General features: G+C 34.6%; 1 long non-coding RNA gene across 1 annotated transcript; it reads right to left on the bottom strand.

Moving 5' to 3' along the window:
• Nucleotides 1–7049: 7049 nt before the first annotated feature.
• On the bottom strand, nt 7050–8987 carry LOC122137555. Its single transcript, XR_006154945.1, has 3 exons — nt 8905–8987; nt 7374–7473; nt 7050–7272 (listed from the first exon to the last, which is right to left on the bottom strand). It is a non-coding gene; the product is annotated as an uncharacterized LOC122137555 (long non-coding RNA).
• Between the last annotated feature and the right edge of the window lie 8 nt (nt 8988–8995).

Genomic DNA, 8995 nt, shown 5'->3' with positions numbered 1-8995 from the left:
CAGTGACGTGCCGCACTGATTTGGACTTCCAGGAGCAATAAATATTATATATTATATAAAATAGGTTTAAAATTATATATATGCTTTAATCTCACATCATTTGTCCTCCTCACTGTTCATAATTGTGTGAAAAATTCAAAAATAGGTAAACTTTTAGACTATTAATGTGGTCAAATGTCATACGGTCAAACGGAATTCACTTAAAGTTATTTAAGACAATTGCATTTAAAATGATTAAAAATATTTAAAAAATGATAAAATTTTTCATTTGGCATATTTTTTCAAGTCTTAAGATAAGCATATTAAAGTATCAGTAAGATAGACCTTTAAGAAATGTCATTAGTATCTAAAACAAATTGTTCCGCAAAGACACATTTTCCCTATGTCATACGGTAACAACAAAGTTTGGAAGCCATTTTGGAACTGAATATTAATGACTTAAGTCATGTGACATGTGATGACATCACTCAGAGGACCCCTGAAGACCAGCCAAGTAGAGGGTAAGTTTAAGATTTTGCTCCCAAATTTCAGGTAATTTCACCTTTTCCAAGTGTGTTACCATGTGTCACAGATTTGGGTGTCATAGGGTCAAACGTCAAAAAAGGGTTTAATAAATTTAAAATTTGAAAAAATATTGATTTACAGGTGAAATATAAAGTTAAAAGGTCAAGGTAAAGTGTAATGGTGGAAAGAGGTGGCCAAGCAACTGCCTGTTATAAATGACAAAGCATGAAACTGTCATAAGGGCAAACAAAAAATGTCATAAGGACAAACGATTTTACCGTATGACATGTTGTTATACCATATGACACTGAGCATTTAACTGAATTATTTAGTTATTTCTTAATTGTTTTATCACATATATAGTTTGTACAACTACTATGAATTAATATTAACATATATAATATATTTCTGCCTATTTCAAGCATTTTTTCACATTATTACAGATGCCTCTTTTTTAGTAAGGAGAGGGGTGCACGTTTCCGTGCAAAGCAAAGGGCAGATCCTGCAGCTAGAGAGGAGAACCTAGCTAAGAGGAGGGAAAGGTATAACTGTGAGAGTATATGATGTCAGTAATGTCAGGATGTGCCAGTTTTGTCAGTATAGGCAGTATCTTATCTATAGAACTGAGTTGAAGTCAGCATCGCAATGTTTTTTCTGGAAAGCGGCTTCATATATATAGATATATTATTCATGTGTGTGTGTGTGTGTGTGTGTGTGTGTGTGTGTGTGTGCGCGTGTGTGTGTGTGTGTATATAGCCTGTATATAAAATGTATGTTTGTGTATTTGTATGCAGTGTTGGGGAAAGTTACTTTTTAAAAAGTAATACATTACGATATTGCGTTACTCCTTAAAAAAGTAACTAATTACGTTACTTAGTTACTTTGTATGGTAAGTAATGTGTTTCCTTTACTTTTGAGTTACTTTTTTAAATCTGGCCAGGGCTCGCTTGTTCGTTTTTAATATAAAAAAAAGTTCTTCTTTTATAAATGTAAAAGCCCTTTCACACCAAAAGTGAAAAGTGAAATTAATACGCCTCAGGCTGAAGGAAATGTAAATTCACATCTGTACAGTAGAGGCCGACGCTCAAACAAATTGCATGAAAAAAATGACGCAGGAAAAGAAACTTCAACACTATTCAGCAATGACAAAAATTAAACACAAGTGTCATTTTTTCTAATTAGTATGGTTGAATTGGATCATCGAAAGTCAGTAACAAAGACATTGGTTAATAAAATGGGATTAAATACATAATTGATATTTGTCTTATTTAACATATTTAATTATTGCATATTTGTATAATATTCCTATTTTTCATTTGACTGTTTTTATTCATTTTGAGGAATACTGAATCTGTTTTTGTGCAGGTGAGATGAGTAAATGCATGTTCATGTTTAGTCTAGAACTAAAGTAACTTCATATTCACACACAACGCTCTGCACGATTTCTCTCAACATGGCAGCACGAGGGCTGTCAGTCAATACATGGGAAACAAAGTAACTGGCATTACTTATTTGAAAAAGTAACTCAGATATTTGCTTCTAAATTAAAAAGTAATGCATTACTTTACTAGTTACTTTAGAAAAGTAATCTGATTACGTAACTCACGTTACTTGTAATGCGTTACCCCCAACACTTTTTGTATGTACATTTATGAATAAATATCAATAAATGTACGTGTACATGCAGGCAACGGCAGAGGAAACATTCATTCTGAATTGGCCTACATCAATTTATTATATTAAAAATGCAATGAAACATTGAAATTGTACTATGTCATACAGTAAAAAACAAAATATGTCATATGGTAAAACATTGAATTTTAAAAGAAGTAAAAATAATACTTTGTTTGTTTACATGGTTCATGAAAATAATGGAGGAGAGCTAGTATGATATATATATATATACATAACTTCAAGGCATTTTTGACTAATTTCTAGCAAAAAAAAATAGAACAAATGTCCATAGATGACATGCTGTAGTCGTTAAAAAAAACAAAATATGTAGTATTTGTGGTGTAGGTGTTTATATTTTGCAACTTCCTTATAGAATACTTACAGATCAACTATTACATTCTTGGTTGTATTTAACCGTGTCATGAATATCAATATTAATTTATTTCTAAAAATCACTTCGTTTTACCTTATGACATTTTCAAGGACTGTATACAAAGAAACACATTAAAATGTCAAATATTGTTATTTTTTATAAAGGGCACTTATAAAAACAAAAAATATACACATAGATTTACAGAAAAAAATGCTAGATTTTATTTGTCTTTTCATTTTTTATTTTTTTACTGTTTTGAAATTCTATAACGTCACTGACCCATGTGTAAATTTTAACAGGTAAAACGTTCTTTACTTGAGAGGACCAGACCATTATCAGAGCAAAACTTAATTAATATTTGCAAATAAGGAACTACCATCAGAAACATCCATATTCATATTACCCACAAAAAAAAAAGCATGTGGTTGCATTATCTTGAATAAAGGACATAACACAAGCCAACCTATTAAGGTATTCATCTTCACTCTGGGGACGCTCATAAGGTGTATAAATGTTCAGAATGATGAATCTTTTCCCACCACCACTGAACTCAATTCCTATAGCCCAATTGAAATCCAATCTAACCACATTTAACTTGGTCTTGCCTGAGCTTACAGGGCCTCTCTCAAACTTGAAACTTCCCGACTCAGCTGTTCCATTCTACTGAGTAACGCAGAGGCGTCCATGTTACCAAATCCCACAGGCAGAAGTTCATCCAAATAGTGCGAAACAAACCTGGGGATCTTTTCACCGCACTAATTTAACAACCTTGAGACAGTCCTTGATGTTATTAATGTCCTTCTGAGGGCCTTTATGCTTGATGCATCATATTGTAGTCTTGCACATTTCAAACAACAGTCACTTGTATTCCTCAACGAAAAAAAAAAAATGTTTGAGGCTAACAAGACAGTTTCATCATAAGACAGTGTTCTCATTTTAATGACAATAAAGTTCAAAAACTCATACTCCACTATAACTTTCCCATCAGCTGTTTTATAGATAAAAAATCTCAGATTTTGTTCAAGAACACAAAGCACACCACTAGCACGTACTACTGCAACGGCTGCCATTTTTTTTCTTTTCAATAATATTTAAAAAACTTGAACCTCTAACACTGTCACTCTCTCTGTTCTATTTCTATATTATCTACTTTTCATTCTTTTTATTTATAAAAATAAATAAAAACTTGCTAGGTGTGCTTTGTAAGACTTATCAGGCTTTGTCATAGCACTTAAATTGCTCTTTTGTTGGTTTTGATTGCTTCTATTGTCCTCATTTATAAGTCACTTTGCATAAAAGCATCTGCTAATTATTTAAATTTATTCCCCCCTTAGGGTCTAAGAAGTAGAATTATGCTCCCTGTGAATGGTTTTTTCTTAGTAGCAGTATTGGGGAGTAGCTAGCTACAAGTAGTGACTTTATTAACGTAACTACATTTTTCAGTAGCTTGACAGTAGGGCAGCTACTTTTTAAAACAATGTAGCTTTTTTTCCAGTAACTGACTACTTTTTTCAGGAAATAGCGGTGTAGCACGACAATAGCTATATTCTATTTTGTGAAATTAATTAATTATTATTATTCAAAACTGACATCTATCGGCATCACACTAAAATAAATCAATAAATCAATATAATTTTAAAGGGCGCATCTTGCGGTTTATTATTCATATATTTATTTATTTGTTTTTTAAATAAAATTTTGTGAATAACAGCAGTTCAAATTCAATACATAATATATTTTAATAACTGGCAAGGAACATTAAGTAAGAACTTTTTTGGGGCTTTTTTTTAAGGAAAGAGTTTGATTAGAGAGATGAATAACATAATTGACATAATGAGATTCAGAGTGGTTGACATTTCAAGTATAACACAGCCTACTATCCATGATGGAAGAGAATCAAGACATTACCCCATGACCTTATTTATCTAAATTTATGTCCCTCAAAGAAACGACAAGTAAAGGTTATATTTTTGTTTGTAATCTTCTTTTCAAACCAAAGATTAATATGCTGTCTGTGTCAAAGACTTCAAGCACTAATTTAAAAGACGCACATACAGGTGAGTAATAGTCCATTTAAATGTATTAATTATCCTGCTTTTTTTTTGCACTCTCTACATCAGATGTCTATCTCATTAAGTTGTTTCTCAATCATCAGTTTAATCTGCCCTGCCCTTAGTTTTGTAATTTATGAAGGTAATTTAATGCCAAATAGATCTGTATACGCAGGGTAGGAGTTGTGGAAGTGTACATAAAACTGTAAGTGTAAATTAGATTTGCATGCACAAGATAAGCTTTTTAAAGGTGTAAATTGCGTTTCTAGCATATGAAAAATGATTTGCACCCCTTTTACTGTTACTCATACGTGTAATTCAAGTATTGTGAAACTGCAGCTTTATGCTAAAGCAAAATAAATTTGATCTGCATTCTTCTGATTTCCATTTTTCTGCGCTTACACTCTAGGCATGTTGTTTTTCGCTAAAATACAGTCAAAAGTACTGCAAGCCTTGTGAACAGTGATGATGTGCAAGCAAAAATCTACAGTCTAAAGAACTGCAAAACGGATCAACTGCATAGAACCAGTCTGTGTGTGTGAAAAAAAAACTTACTATTGCAAATGTTTAAATGACCTGTTGTGCATGTGGGGCAAAAAGTTCCCAAAATAAACCGATATGTACAGCTCCCTCTTTCTTTTCTCTGCACTTACAATTTTGGCATGATTCTCTCACTGAGTTTTGCAAGCGTGAGGGAGAGGGCGGGTCCACCAACTTTTTTGTAGCCAATCAAATGAGGGCTCTCACTGAAATGTGATTCTCTGAGATTTTCCTAATTTTGTTGCTTTGGTAAAAAATCACATGCTAAAATCATAAATGTGACCATGTTTTGAAAGTGCAGTGATTGTTTTCAGTGTTACTCACCGAACTGATCTAGATTCTTTAACCACAGGGTAACAGATTCTGAAGAACGTCATCTGCTGTATGTTGACCTCCAATAAACTCATTCAGATCAAACACATCCATCTTCTGCTCTGATGACAGCAACACATAAACCAGAGCTGACCACTGGTGAAGAGGAGAATTTTGGTTTCTTTTATTTCTCCAAATTTCAGATAATCTTGGATCTCCTGCATCAGTGAATCATCACCCAGTTCATTCAGACAGTGGAACAGATTGATGAATTTCTCTGGAGAGCGATTCTCTCTGATCTTCTGCTTGATGTACTCAACTGTTTTCTCTCTTTGTTGTAGGAGCAGCTTCCCTGTCTTGTGTCAGTAGTTCTCGTAAGAGAGTCTGATTGGACTCCACTGAGAGACCCAGAAGAAAACGCAGGAGAAGATCCAGATGTCCATTCTTACTCTTTAAAGCTTCATCCACAGCTTTCTGATGCAGCTCAGATAGTGAATTATATTTCTTCCAGTTAAAAGTTTGAGACAACAGACTCTGTTTGGTTTGGTCAAACACATTTCTCTTCTTGATTGTAAAGGAGATGTGCACATATAGAGCTGCTAGATGTTCCTGAAGGCTCAGATGAACAAAGCAGAAGACTTTCCCCTGATACAAGCCCAAATCCTCTCTGAAGATCTGAGTGCACAATCCTGAGTACACTAATGCTTCTGTCACGTCAATGCCACACTCTCTCTCAGGTCTTCCTCATAGAAGATCAGGTTTTCTTTTCAGAAGCTGCTGGAAAGCCAGTTTCCCCAGTTTGAGGATCATGTCTTTATCTGTCACCTTCTTCTCATAGTCCTTCTGATGTTTGATGTTGGTCTGAAGGATCAGGAAGTGTGTGTACATTTGAGGTGAGAGTCTTGGGAATCTCTCCTCTCTTTCCTCGACTCAACATCTTCTCCAGAACAAGCAGCTGAGATCCAGCAGAAGACTGGGATGTGGCACATGTTGTAGAGGCTCCTTGATCTCTTCAGGTGTGAGATGATCCTGTCGGCCAGACTCTGATCACTGATTCTCTTCCTGAAGTATTCCTCCTTCTGTGGCTCATTGAAGCCTCGTACCTCTGTCACTCGATGGACACACTCAGAGGGGACGAGATCAGCTGCTGCTGGTCTGGAGGTGATCCAGATGAGAGCAGGGGAAGAGATTCCCCTCAATGAGGTTCTTCAGCAGCACGTCCACTGAGGCTGATTCACTTACATCACACAACCCTCACATCGCTCTGAAAATCCCAGAGACAGACGACACCATCATCCACACCATCAAAGATGAACAACACTTTATATTCATCACTGGATATTTCCATTTCTTTAGTTTCAGGGAAAAGACATGAAGAAGATCTGAAAGACTGAGTGTTTTTTGTCCTTCATCAAGTTGATTTCTCTGAAAGGAAGTGGAAATATGAGCTGGACGTCCTGATTCTCTTTCCCTTCAGCCCAGTCCAGGATGAACTTCTGCACAGAGACTGTTTTTTTCCAATGCCAGCGACTCCCTTTGTCAGCACAGATCTGATGGCTTTGTCTTGTCCAGGTAAAAGCTCTAAAGATTCACTGCATTTGATAGCTGTGTCCTCTGTTGCTGCTCTCCTGGATTGTGTCTCAATATGTCTCACTTCATGCTCATTACTGATCTCTCCACTCTCACTCTCTGTGATGTAGAGCTCTGTGTAGATCTCATTCAGCAGTGTTGGGTTTCTCTGCGTCGCTGTTCCCTCACACAGAGATGCTTAAACTTCTTCAGCAGATTTGATCTAAATGTGTTGAGAGGACTTCTTTGCTGTAAAATAGAAATTCAACATTATTAGATGAGTTAAAAAAGCACAATGTCTTATGTTGTATCATATGTTCAGATCTTATTTCCTACAGAAATATTTATACCTGGGATCAGGCCGTGTATCTCCACTGTTTAAGTTTATTGGCTGAATCATAGTCATGTTCACTCTTCATAGACACACAGTTGGACTCTGCTTCTGCTGAACTAAAACAGAGAAACACTGAAGTTCATTATTTAAACACTACAACCGCCATGGGGTAAATTTTACCCACGTACATTACAACTGTATTTATATGGCTAAAGAACATATTATTTCACTGTATTATGCAACTGTCTTCACAAAGAAGTGTCTAGAGTTATGAAATGATTATGGCATGTTATGAATAAAAAAAAATGTGATTACCTGAAGCTTATTGATGTTCTGTTGTTCAAATTATAAATGACATAACTAAACAAATTAATAATTAATTAGGTGAAGCTGTACGACACAATAGTGCTCATTATTATCCATAGTCTTTAATAATAATTTAAAAAAAATGTCAATAATCTATAATAATAGCGTATTACACAAGGGTTATCTTTATATATTGATTAATTTTATATATTGATTAATAATTGATTAATTTTTCACCACCCAAATATGTATTTACTTCCTTCTAATTCTCATTGTCAGTGCAAGCTTGTTTAGCTTATATTGACCGTTATTAAAAAGTGATTAGTGTAAACCTGCATAAAAAAAGTCTTGAACATAAAACAACAGGATAAAAATATATTTGATGACTAGACATAATCATTTCATGACTCTAGACACTTCTTTGTGAAGACAGCAGCATAATACAGTGAAATAATGTTCTTTAGCCATATAAATACAGTTGTAATGTATGTGGGTACCGGCGATCCACTGGCGCTTTTAGGTTACAACGACCTCTGGAGGTTCTAGTGTTAAATGAGTTTATGCAACAAATCATCTATACATTTATCATTATCAAATTCACTTTAAAGGGGGGGGGGTTGATTGCGATTTCACTTTTTTTAAACGTTAGTTAGTGTGTAATGTTGCTGTTTGAGCATAAACAAGATCTCCAAAGTTACGATGCTGAAAGTTCAATGCAAACGGAGATATCTTTTAAAATTATGCCATTTAATGTCTACAAAAAATGGCTGTTAGGGACTACAACAAGTTACTTCCCGAAATTTCCCGAAAACCATCCCCGCTTTATACTCACTCATATACTATTTATACAAAAACTGTGAACATAACTGTGAACATAATATATGACAATAATAAAAGTCACGTTATAATCATATTTTCATACAAAAGTTATACCTGGGATCAGGCCGTGTATTTCCCACTGTTAAAATCCAAAGACACATCACTCTTCATAGACACACAGCTGAACTCTGCTTCTGATCTCTTCTGATGAACTGAGCTAAAACAGAGAAACACTGAAGTTCATTATTTAAAGACTGTATGTAACAAATCAACTATACATTTATTATCAACATTCACTTTAAAGAGCACTTTATAGTCATTTCATGTACTGTGTTTTATACAAAAACTGTGAACATAACTGTGATAATATGTGACAATATTAAAGGTCATGTTATAATCACATTTTCATACAAACGTTATACCTGAGATCAGGCTGTGAATCTCCACTCTTAAAGTTTGTTGGCGGATCCATAGACCCGTCACTCTTCACAGACACACAGCTGGACTCTGCTT

Source organism: Cyprinus carpio, chromosome B6 (genome assembly GCF_018340385.1).
Source record: "Cyprinus carpio isolate SPL01 chromosome B6, ASM1834038v1, whole genome shotgun sequence".
Classification (NCBI taxonomy): domain Eukaryota; kingdom Metazoa; phylum Chordata; class Actinopteri; order Cypriniformes; family Cyprinidae; genus Cyprinus; species Cyprinus carpio.
Note: the sequence above shows the minus strand (reverse complement) of the source record. Positions and strands in the feature narration are given on the sequence as shown.